At 42.6% G+C, this 12,270-nt stretch overlaps 1 long non-coding RNA gene across 1 annotated transcript; it reads right to left on the minus strand.

Annotated features, from left to right (window-relative positions):
* Nucleotides 1–4,279: 4,279 nt before the first annotated feature.
* On the minus strand, nt 4,280–11,576 carry LOC306926973. The gene is made up of 4 exons (XR_013790467.1): nt 11,313–11,576; nt 8,357–8,527; nt 7,941–8,126; nt 4,280–7,563 (listed from the first exon to the last, which is right to left on the minus strand). It is a non-coding gene; the product is annotated as an uncharacterized lncRNA (long non-coding RNA).
* Nucleotides 11,577–12,270: the final 694 nt, after the last annotated feature.

Genomic DNA, 12,270 nt, shown 5'->3' on the forward strand with positions numbered 1-12,270 from the left:
GAGTGGTTTACACCACTCAAAAATGACACAGATGCTTTTCCAGTTTTAATGGGTTAAAGGCACTTAGTGGGAATGTTAGTATGGGGGATGCTAAAATGACCTTCATTGCATGTCAACCTATTGTTGAAAGCTATAGGCTAATTTAACTCGAATGGCCTATTGTTGACATGGTAGATAACCTCAAGAGGAGGCTATTTTGTACAGTGGAGTCAGTAGTAGTACTGCTGTATGGGGTCGAGACATGGACGCTCACAGTACAGCAGGAAAGGTCCTGGATGGCATCTACAGAAGAATGGTGTTCTATGACTGCCGATGAAGGAGTGTGGCTATGGCGGTAACACTATGCATCTATTGAGGGATCCCCATAGAAACGCAAAATAACTCCATAATGAGCATGGATGGTGACGTCATGCCAAAGTCTATCATTACTCCGAGTTTAGTGTATATAGCCCCCCCCCCCCCCGCTCCGCCCTTAGAGCTTGCAGGTGATCAGCTGATGTTTTGAATTGAATTGCAATAAACAGAATTAATCCACAGCAATGGAAATATAGCATTATACCAAGACTACCAAGAGCTCCGGTGGTGTCTAGACAGGGTTAGTAATGGGACATGGTCAGGACCAGAGCGCATACTTGGCAGCTTTGATCCAGAACCCAAACGGTCTGGGCAATCCCCCGAATTCCTACATCGGCCTCATCACCATTGCCATCCTGCAGAGCCCTCAGAAAAAGCTCACCCTAGCCGGGGTCTGTGAATTCATCAGTGAACACTTCCCATATTACAAAGACGAGTGTCCCGCTGCCTGGAGAAAATCCATCTGCTATAACTTGTCGTACAATGACTGCTTCGTGAAAATCCCCCTGGCGTTGGACAACGCCAGCAAGGAAAGCTACTGGGCCTTTGACCCACAGGCAGAGGGCATGTTTAACAATGACAATGGACGTTTTCTGAAAAGGAGGAAACAGTTAAAGAGGCACCAGCTGCCGGACGTTCTCAGCGGCCAAGCAGATCCCCATGTGCAACACGACAGAATCCACTCTACTTCCTATCCTATTGCTTTGCAGCATAGTTCTGGGTTGTACAGCGTCAAAGGGGAGACAGCCACTGTGAAGGGCCAGGTCCAGACCACAGGCTCTGGAAGTTCGACCAAGAAACCAAAGAACAGTATGGTGGTGAAGCCGCCTCATTCATACATCGCCCTCATCACCATGGCTTTCCAACAGAGCCCACAGAAAAGGCTCACCATAAGGGACATCTGTGACTTCATCACTAACCGCTTCCCATACTACAGAGACACGTTTCCTGCTTGGCGAAACTCTCTCCGTAATAACTTGTACCTCAACGACTGCTTTGTGAAAACCCCCCGGGAGCCGGGTAACACTGGCAAGGAACATTACTGGACCTTTGACCGACAGTCAGAAGACAGGTTTGGCGACATACACGTTCTTAAAACAAGGAAGAGAAAGGCAGATGAGGATGATAATCCGAGGACCTCTGTGGGGCCACCACCAAAGGACAGATTCATGAAGAATGCTGCTGTCCTGCCAACCAGGCATTCGCCACAGTCTCTGCCATCCTCTCCTGAGACTTTGTCATCTGCATCATATTCCGGGGACAAAGGGGCAACAGGCATGGTGAAGGGAGACGGTCAGGAGCAGGGCACAGAGTCGACCAGTCCCATTCAGAACCCAGACAATCTGGTAAAGCCGCTCTATTCCTACATCGCACTCATCACCATGGCTATCCTCCAGAGCCTACAGAAAAAGCTCACCTTGAGTGGGATCTGTAAATTCATCGGCGATCGCTACCCATACTACAGAGAGAGGTATCCTGCTTGGAGAAACTCTTTCCGTAACAGTTTGAATTTCAACGACTGCTTTGTGAAAATCCGCTCGGCGAAGGGCAAGGAATACTACTGGGCCTTTGACCCCCAGGCGGAAGACATGTTTGACAGTGGAAGTTTTCTTCGAAGGAGGAATCTGTACAAGAGGAGCCTGCCGCCAGACGAACAAACAGATCCCAGGATAGATGTTCTCTCACCGGCTCTCCCACTCATACACTCAGTGGAGCTGAATAGGAAGAGAGAGGCAGAGGAGACTGAGGACCTTTGTGGGGATTCTGACCCCCTATCATCCTCCCCAGATGCCCAAAAGGATATCAGGATGAATACAGAGGCGGTGCTGGACAAGAGTCTGAGGACCTCTGTGATACCCCCCAAGGACAGAATCACAGGGAATGCTACCATCCTGCCAGAGACTCTATCGTCTGCTGGGTCAGATTCTCAGGATGAAGGCGAGACAGGCACTGTGAAGGGAAATGGTCGAGATCAGAGCACAGACTCGGAAGGTTTGATCCAGAACCCAAAGAATCGTCTGGTAAAGCCGCCCTACTCCTACATCGCCCTCATCACCATGGCTATCCTCCAGAGCCCTCAGAAAAAGCTCACCCTGAGTGGGATCTGTGAATTCATCAGCAACCACTACCCATACTACAGAGATAAGTTTCCCGCTTGGAGAAACTCTCTCCGTAATAACTTGTATCTCAACGACTGCTTTGTGAAAAAACGGGAGTCGGGCAACACCGGCAAGGAAAGCTACTGGACATTTGACCCCCAGGCAGAAGACATGTTTGACAGTGGAAGTTTTCTCAGGAGGAGGGAACGGTTCAAGAGGCTCCAGCCGCCAGACGTTGTCGGCGAACAAACAGATCCCAGGATAGATGTGCTCTCACCGGCTCTCCCACTCATACACTCCGAGGAGACCGAGGACCTCTGTGGGGATTATGACCCCCTATCATCCTCCCCATCTCCTGCATCAGAATCTGGGGATGAGTTGCTGACAATTCATAAACAGACTTTAACTGGTATTTATCTGGTTAAAATAAGTGTTAAATAGCTCTCCCCTGAGTATAATCAGTAAGAGGGGCCTTCCTGTCTCGCCATCTCTGTAGAAAATACAAAATAAATGTTCAGGCCCGGATACCAATTTCATCCAATCAGGAGAGAGAATTCATACAGGATTATAACAGTATAAAAAAGTTAAATTGAAACTGATGGGAAAAAAATAGGATAATTTTGGAATTGTAATATTAAAATGTAAGGTTGTTTCTCCTGGCTGGATGAAATTACTGACTCAAACGAAAATGTATTTTCTGTTTATTAAAGTGGAGAGACGGGGAGACTCCTGTTACTGAATATACACTATAGACTACAGCAACAATTACTTTTAGGACATAGCTTTAGCTTAAAAAATAAATAAATAAAAATAACTTTTTATTTTAATTTTAACCTTAAAAATATCAAGCGTTCTAGGCCCACCCATCAGGTGAGTGGCCCGCATGCATTTTCAGAGCATGATTTGAATGACCAATCAATACATTTTTTCTCCAAGGTTTCTAAGAAAAAATACCATGAAATGGTGTCTACATGTTAATTGTAAAATCTAAACCCATGTCAAAGTAAGCCTTGCCATAAGGCAGGAGCCTATCTCCTGTTTCTGTAGCGTGAGGCAGGTTGTTGTACAATCCAACCCTTGATGCTGAGTGCCAAGCAGGGAGGCACTGGGTCCCACCAGTCTTTGGTACCCGGCCGGGGATCGAAGTATCGAACCCCGACCTCCCAGTCCCAGAGCGGACACTCTAACCCCCCATCTAAAAATATTTAGCTCCGGGGCCCCAAGAAGCAAAGAGTTTAGTTAAAAATATTAGCTTAAAAAAATGACACACGCACACGCACACGCACACACACACACACACACACTCATCAATGGGAAATCAAAGGTAATAGAAACTGCAGGCTTTCTATTCCTGAAAAGTTGCAATGCGATAATGTAGCCATCGTTCTCACGATAATGAAAATCTAAATGTATTTTTTAAATCTTGTTTAAAAAACAAATCTGCCTAACGATGATGTCACTGGTGGATGGGTTTCTGAACGGTCCACAGCCCTCATATGAGACACAAACTGAGTAGAAAATTATTTTATCATGAACATTAGGGAGGACAAATTATATGAAGATAAGTTGAAAAGTGAAGTGGTCCTTTAAGTTCTATAGTGTTTTGTCAATAGTTTGGGGGCCCAGGCCAGCTCGTAATATCCGCATGTCCCACAGGTTGAGAATGACAACATTTTGCTGAGAAAACCTCAAGTGAAAAAAAACCATACTGTAGCTATACCATCATGCCATGAATGTTAGATAAGCTGCCTTCATAACAATATAACATTACAAAAAAGTAAATGAAGTGAAACAGTTGGAATTAGTGCCTCCTGGGAACATTTTATTTTAAACGGTGGCTGTTAACATTTCAGCGAGTTCAGTGTTGATGTAAAAAAAATAAAGCCGCGTAATCGTGGCTTTTCAATTCAATAACAGTTAGTGCTAGTCAGGTTTTGGATTCAATATGATTTAACACTTTACATGTCAGCAAGTTCACAGTTTGCTACACTTTATCATTAAACATAACAGGGAATTAAATGTATCGTTTTGAGAAACATTGCACTACTCTACTCTGCTCACGCACATAAGATATCATTATTTTATTGAATTAAGCACTTCAAATCACTTAAATTTGTATAGCTTGTGAAGTCTGATATACAACTGACATACACAACACACGTTACATAAATTACGAGCAATTTACTAACATTTCCAAAGAGAAAATGTTAGTATAATGGAAACATGAACAAAGTTATTGATTTTATTTTGTATTTGTTACTCGGAAATTGCATTTCTTATAGTAACAGTGATTGTCCAATCCCAGCATAGCAAGAACCGTTTCTATTAGTGATGCACCGATAGGTAAATTATTTTGTTGTTTTTATTTCTCCCTTTTGTGCTGGGGAAACAAATACATCTCCAATACAAGAAATACATTTTCAGAATCTACAGCTTGGTGGGCTGTAGATAACCAACACACCAACATAGCAAAATGTATGTTTATCAACAACAGACTGTCACCGGTTAATGTCAGTTTTATTTGCCAATACCGATACGGCAAATATCGGCCGATACCTATGTGTGGCCGATATATCGGTACATCCCTATAGTTTCCATCAACCATGGTATTATCTATCATTTTTTCGAACTTTCCGTGTGTCGCTGACTCACGGACAACCCGGGGATGCATTGTGCTAAGTTGGACAGAATCGAAACCTGCAAAAGCGATTCCAGGCTTCCAGCTACCCAGACCAGTTCCTTTCCCGAAGGCCTAAGCCAACATCTGCCATGTGCCAATCTGGGTACCTATTGGCAAAACAGCACCCTCTTTAGCGATGTGCAAGTAAGTGCAGGGACATTTAAAAGGGCTAAATAGTTGTTCTACAAACATGACACATTTACTGAACCAGTATTCAAAGACAAATAGGTGTATTTATATATATTGTATTAGTGATAGTCATGGAAATAAGTTTCTCTCATTTAAAGAATAAGCAACATTTAAAATGAGTGTCATTTACTGACAATAATTTAAAATCAAACAAAAAGTAATTCCCATTCCAAGGACAGGAACGTCTGATCTTGCTGCGGTCAACAGCTGTAATTACTAACAATTACAGCCTGTTGCTGTTAAAAGGATCACAAAACAAACACCAGCGTACTGACGCAATGCACAGCTAGTTAGTTTATTCATGACTTGTCCATTTATTAACTACAAAGTCAAAGTCGTACGATTTGTCACACGTTACCGCAGTGAAATTTGTTCTCCGCATTTGACCCATCTCTTGGAGTGGTGAGCTGCAGCCGTGCCGCGCTCGGGAATCATTTGATTACCGGTAGTTGATTTGACCCCCCAATCCAACCCTTTGATGCTGAGTGCCAAGCAGGGAGGCATTGGGTCCCATTTTTACAGTCTTTGGTATGACCCGGACGGGGATCGAACCCCGACCTCCCAGTTTCAGGGCGGACACTCTAAACACAAGGCCACTGTCTGGTTACACAAACTTTCTGATGATGTTAACACAGTCAATTACTAGAGATGTGGTTTCTCCCTCTGAGATGATTCTTTGGGGTGCATACATTTGTTAGACATATTAACAGTCCGGCAGGCATTAGTTCAACAACACTGTCGCTCCCGACATGCGCTGCCGGTTACAACTAACCTGTGCTAGTGCGGGTTAAAACTCACCTGTGGCTTCTGACATGCGTGGCAGGTTAAAACAAAGCTGTGGCTTCCTGTAAGGTTAGGGTTGGGTTTTGGGTAGGGTGTCGGACTCATGACTGTAGGACTGTTATTACATCAGACCAAACACATGCACCCTGATCCTTCGCCTGTAGTCAATTTTGTTTGTTGAATGTTTTGTTGCCTTGTTGGAGAGAGGATTTTGGAGCTCTGATTATTTTGGCAAACCACTTGCTTCTGCTTGGCTCACATAACAGTAACTGTGTGGGGCGGAATGGTCTATTCGACTAACACCTTTCTCCCCTGTATGAATCCTCATGTGTTTCCTCAGATCACTCATTTGATTAATGCCTTTCCCACAAACTGTACAAATACATGGTTTTTCCCCTGTATGGGTCCTCATGTGTTTTTTCATATCACTCTTTTTTGAAAAGCCTTTGTTACAGACTGAACAACTAAAGGGTTTTATCCCCGAATGAGTCCTCATGTGCGTATACAGATTACCTCGGTTGTTAAAGGGTTTTTCACAAATTGTACAACTAAAGGGTTTTTCACCTGTATGAGTCCTCAAATGATTTCTCATAGTACTCATTTGAACAAAACCTTTTCCACAAACTGTACACCTGTGAGGTTTTTCTCCTGTATGAGTCCTTGTATGGGCTTTTAGATCGTTAACATAAGCAAAAGGTTTGCTACAGAAAGCACAACTAAAGGGTTTTTCCCCAGTATGACTCCTCATGTGTTTTTTCACATCACTCATGCAAACGAAGCCTTTGTTACAAACGGAACAACTATAAGGTTTTTCCCCTGTATGAGTCCTTGTGTGGATCTTTAGATTATACATTTGACCAAAATCTTTACCACAAATAGTACAACTATATGGTTTTTCCCCTGTATGAGTCCTCATATGTACGTTCAAATTGCCCTTTAGATTAAAGCTTTTACCGCAAACTGTACAAACAAATTTTTTCTCCCCAGTTTGACTTGTCATGGATGGAGTTTGTTTTGATAATATCAGCTCCTGGGACAGCTTGTTGTTGCTCAAACACAATGATTGTCCTTCCACATTTTCTGTATTGTAAGATTTCAGTATGTTCAAAGCTGACCGAGCCTCCCTGGTCTCCTCCCAGTCGTCGCTGTCTTCAGTGTCAGATTCACGACAGTGTGCAGAGAGGAGGCGGACATGACTTGTGGGTTGCGACACTCCACGGTCCTCTGCATCGACATGTACTTTCATGGGACCGCTCGAGGTGCTGGCTACAGGCTCCGTGTCTCTGTTGTCGACCTCATCTTCACTTTTCACTGACAGTAATGTCAACATGGACCAATCAGCCACCTCGTGTTCTTCTTTGATCTGCGGAGGCTCCGGTTCCTCCAGGGCCAGGATAGGGCTCCTCTCCTGCTGCTCAGGGGAGGCCTCCTCTTTACCAATAGGGAGGTGCAGGAACTCTAGGCAAAATATCAAATGAGAGAAAACAATATCTTTCACCACGTTGTGGGAGCTTCCTACCCTTCCACATACATGAAATTCCATGTGTGCGTGTGTGTGTGTTGTGCCTGTACGATGGTCATGTGCATGTATTTCCTATAGAATCTTATTTTTGTTTTTAAAGTCTGAGAAATGATGATCTGATATTTTAACCACTTCAAACCCAGCATCCCTATTTTGAGGGAACGTTCAGCAAAAGTAGCAAAAAAATAAATCCTTAAGGATCCCAACCTTAGACAGGATTACATCATTATCATTGAAACAGAGTTGTTGACGATGTCTGCTTCAACAAATGTCTGCTGGTCGACAGACCAAGTGATTGCTTTTGTTTTTTCACCTGCAAGAGTGTTGTTGCCCCTCGTGTTTCTATCAAGTGATGTCGAAGTTGACCCATCAGCCTCCTCTGGTCTTTGAAGTAGTTCCTCCTGTTCCTCTTTGATTTCTGGTTCGTCCCGGACCAGACTGGGACTCCTCTCCTGCTGTTCAGGGGAATCCTCTTTACACACAGGAAGGAGTAGGAGGTCTAGAAGGAGGGAAGAGGAGCTAATGTCAGCAAAGAGCAAATAAATGGTCCTTTTTGAATGGATAAGAAAACCTCAGTGCCCTGCATCTCGGACGCATATAAATACAAAAGGACGCAGTGAACTCACTATTGATGCGTGGAGGACATTATATTTACCTCGATGAATGTTCAACAGACCAAAACATCAACCATGTTTTGATTAGTAGTAATAAAGACGTTTTGTTTTGTACCTGAGAGAGAAAGACTGTTCCTGTCTACTAATATCAACGGTGAGTCATCATCATCATCTGCTTCCTTTGGCATTTGAAGAACGTCATCCTGCTCTTCCTTAATCTGTGGACACTCTGGTTCCTCCTGGACCAGATCACTGGGGTTCCTCTCCTCCTGGTCAGGGGAACGCTCTATAGAGGGAGAGAAGATGCAGCAAACGTTAGCAAAGAGAAAACACTCTAGTCAGAATCAGAATTGTCTTCATATTGTCCACGTCACGTCGTTTGAAAGACCCCCTCCATGTTCAGTGGCAATTGTTAAGTCTAAAAATATTGTATTAACCATACAACAACAGTCCATTGCTCAACCAATGTCTATTTCTCAAATTCTACTATCCTTGTGGGGACACTTGGCCCTCACAAATACAGGTACAAAACACGCACGCACGCACGGACGCACGCACACAGAAAACACTCTAGTCAGAATCAGAATTGTCTTCATATTGTCCACGTCATGTCGTTTGAAAGACTATATGCTGGATAGTCTGCTGCGAGGTTACTTCTTGGTGGGAAATAAATAAATAATTCAAATACGATATAATATAATACAAGAGAATGACAGCTTGTCACGTGTGACAGTAAGAAAACTAATATTCTTTATGCCGTTTATTTACATACATAACATACATTGAAACATTATTGTACTGTAAAAAGGTCTCTTTTCCCTTGATATTTTTTAGTATAATAGTATTAGTTTACTATAATTTAGATTAATACACGATAATCAACACTAACACTTTAGAACACACCCAAATGAAATCATACAATGTACGTGTTCAATAAATCATTCAATCAAAGCAAACGGCATAAACAATATTAGTTTGCGTCTTCTACAACAGGGGTTCTCAACCCGTGGGTTGCGACCCCTCGGGGGGTCGCCAAATTATTTTAGGGGGTCCCCAAATTATTTTCAAAAAAAAAAAAAAAAAAAAAGTTTTTTTTTTTGTTGTTTTTAAATCACGATTTTTCAAAAATAGCAGACCTACAAGCTCGTAGCGCGCCACTCGGTGGCGCGCTATGAGCTTGTAGATCTGCTATTTTTAAATAGCTAAATTATAACAATGCTTAAAACGGTTTAAGGTTATTGTAGCAGTCAATTTATATTGGGGGTCGGGAGGGGGCGGGGCGGGGGTCCCGAGACGTTGCCAAAGCATTTTCGGGGGTCCCCGGCCAAAAACGTTGAGAACCCCTGTTCTACAAAACTAAAAGTTACAAGTTACTGTCACGCGTCCCAAGCTGCTATTCTCTTGTACTTGTATTATTTCCCACCACAGAGTAACCTCCAATCAGAGGCAGGCGGGGTGTTACCATGTCTATGCTCGGACGTAGAATAGATATACGCGTTCCTAATACATGTAAACGACATGAAATCAGCTTGTGACTGCAATTTGTTCCTGTTCGCGGATGACTCGGCCCTGCTGGTCTCGGACAGGGACATCACAAATTGCAAGTTGAAAAGGCCCTCAGCTCTGAATTCGGTAGAATCTGCACATGGCTCACTGACAACAAACTATCATTACACCTGGGAAAAACGTAATCCATTCTCTTTGGATCAAATAGCAATCTCAGCAAAGCTGACGGCTTCTCAGTTAAAGGGGGTGACAAATTTGACAATGTTATCACACGAAAAGAAAAAATGTACCTACCTAGGTTCCATCCTGGAGGCAAATCTTTCCTGTGACAAAATGGCTACCAATGTAATAAAAAAAGTCAAGCAAAGAACAATGATTCCTGTACAGGATTCTGTTCAGATTTTACAGGGGCCAGTTTCGAATTGCAGCTGTCCGTAGGTGCCCTTTGAGAGTGGTTTTGAAGGAGTCAAGGGAATCGCATGTCTTGATGACTGTTGGTAGGGCGTTCCACATTTTGGTGGCATAGGAGCGAAAACAATTTAGTCCACCCCTAAGATACCCATGACATGTACCTGTCAAAACACTTCCTTAATGTCAACGAAGTCTACAATCACAACACCAGAGGGAGTAACGTTCCACAAACCACGTTCAACCCAGATTCGGCTCAAACAAGGGGATTGATTGATTGATTGATTGAAATATTTATTAACAGTTTGCAGAATTACAGTACATTTCGAGCACAAACTCAATACAAAGGCTGTTAACTGTGAGTGGACGACCCAATTAAGCATTACACTTGTTTCCAACAGGGTCCACCATGTTCAATTCATCAACACATTTAGAGACGTACAAATAGACACTTCTATAAAGACAAAGAACAGAACAGGAATTCATCATAATGGAGGTAAAAAGGGAAAATAAACATATACAGTGAGGGAAAAAGGGGGGGCGGTGGGGGGGGATTCAGATTTTACGGGGGCCAGTTTCGAATTGAAGCCATCCGTAGGTGCCCTTTGAGAGCGGTTTTGAAGGAGTCAAGGGATTCACATGTCTTAATGGGTTACATTAATTTCGCTCCTCTACATAATTAGAGAATATAGAATAATTGTTATTTTGATCAACGTTTGCCTGTTATCTCTCCAACATCAATACAGCATTGGAATTGTGGACAAATCCAACAATATACAAATATTTAGTTTTAGGACTGAGTCGACTGTCGAGGGTAAATCTCATCAAATGGTTCGTGGCTCAAATGCTGAATAAATAATGGACCTTGAAATGAAAAGGGTTGGAAACCTACCACTGATATGACTTCCACGGGGCAGCCCCGGACTGTTAGAGCCTTTCGGGACCCTTTTCTGTATTTTGCCAAAATTCAGAAAAGGTAACCGAAACCGATGGTTCCGAAAGGGGCTAGCAGGACTGTAAACTCTGAGAGGGGTCTCCAAATGGACCCTTCCCTGATTTACAACTTGGTAATGACTGGGTCTGGGGGTCCATGAAATTAAAGTTTTATTTGTTGAGCTACAGACAATATAGTGTCAATTGGCAACAAGTCTACCAACCTGTTCTGTGTGGTTTTAAAACGACATCCAGGATTCTCTGTTGCTGCTCAATCTGTTGTTTGGAGCTGAAAGCCTGGTCCTCATATTCTGTTATGATTCTTTCAACCACCACAAAGATCTCTTGAGCGGCTGCACAAAGCCGCTCGTTGACGAAGGACCTCAGTGTTTGTAGTAAAGCCATGATTTGCAGAATTCATTTAAATATTAAAACGATCGGAACAGCTGCTTTCAGTGCTTGACAGACTGACATTAGCTCTGTCGGTGTGTCTGTTAGCATATCTTAGCTATCTTTAGCACCAAACAACAACAATGCAATGGAGTTCCGGGTCATCGTTGACAGATTCAAAGATTCACCGTGAACGTGCTGCCACCTGCTGGTGGCTCATTTTCATTACAGACTCAAGCACAGGGACGATTCTATAAAATTCACCTCAAAGGGTTTGATTGATTGATTGATTGATTGATTGATTGATTGATTGACTTTTTTTCCTTTTTCATAGAAGTGTATATTTGTATGTTTTTACTCTTTAAATGTTCTGATGAATTGAAATTAGACGACCCTGATGTAAACAAGTCTTTATTATTTAATAGTGCTTTTTCTGGGTTTACCCTCGTAGCAGATTTTGTATTGACCTGTACCTTCGTTTGAAACAAACAAACTGTTCATTTCAATCAATCAATCAATCAATCAATCAATCAATCAATCAATCAATCAATCCATCAATCAATCAGGAAAGTACAGTTCAATACAAGGTCTGCTAAGAGGATTTAACCCATTGGGATATTGAATTAATCAGATTCATCTGTTCTGTATATAACTTGTAATAATAATAATAATCAGACTCATCTGAATTGTTACTGCACTCACTGTACTGTGCTAGTGTCAATCTCATTCTCAACAGATATATATTTTTTTAAATCACACCCATGTGAAGTGAGGGGCGCTCTTATCATCGTA

The sequence above is a fragment of the Electrona antarctica genome (genome assembly GCF_951216825.1).
Source record: "Electrona antarctica genome assembly, chromosome: 7".
NCBI lineage: Eukaryota > Metazoa > Chordata > Actinopteri > Myctophiformes > Myctophidae > Electrona > Electrona antarctica.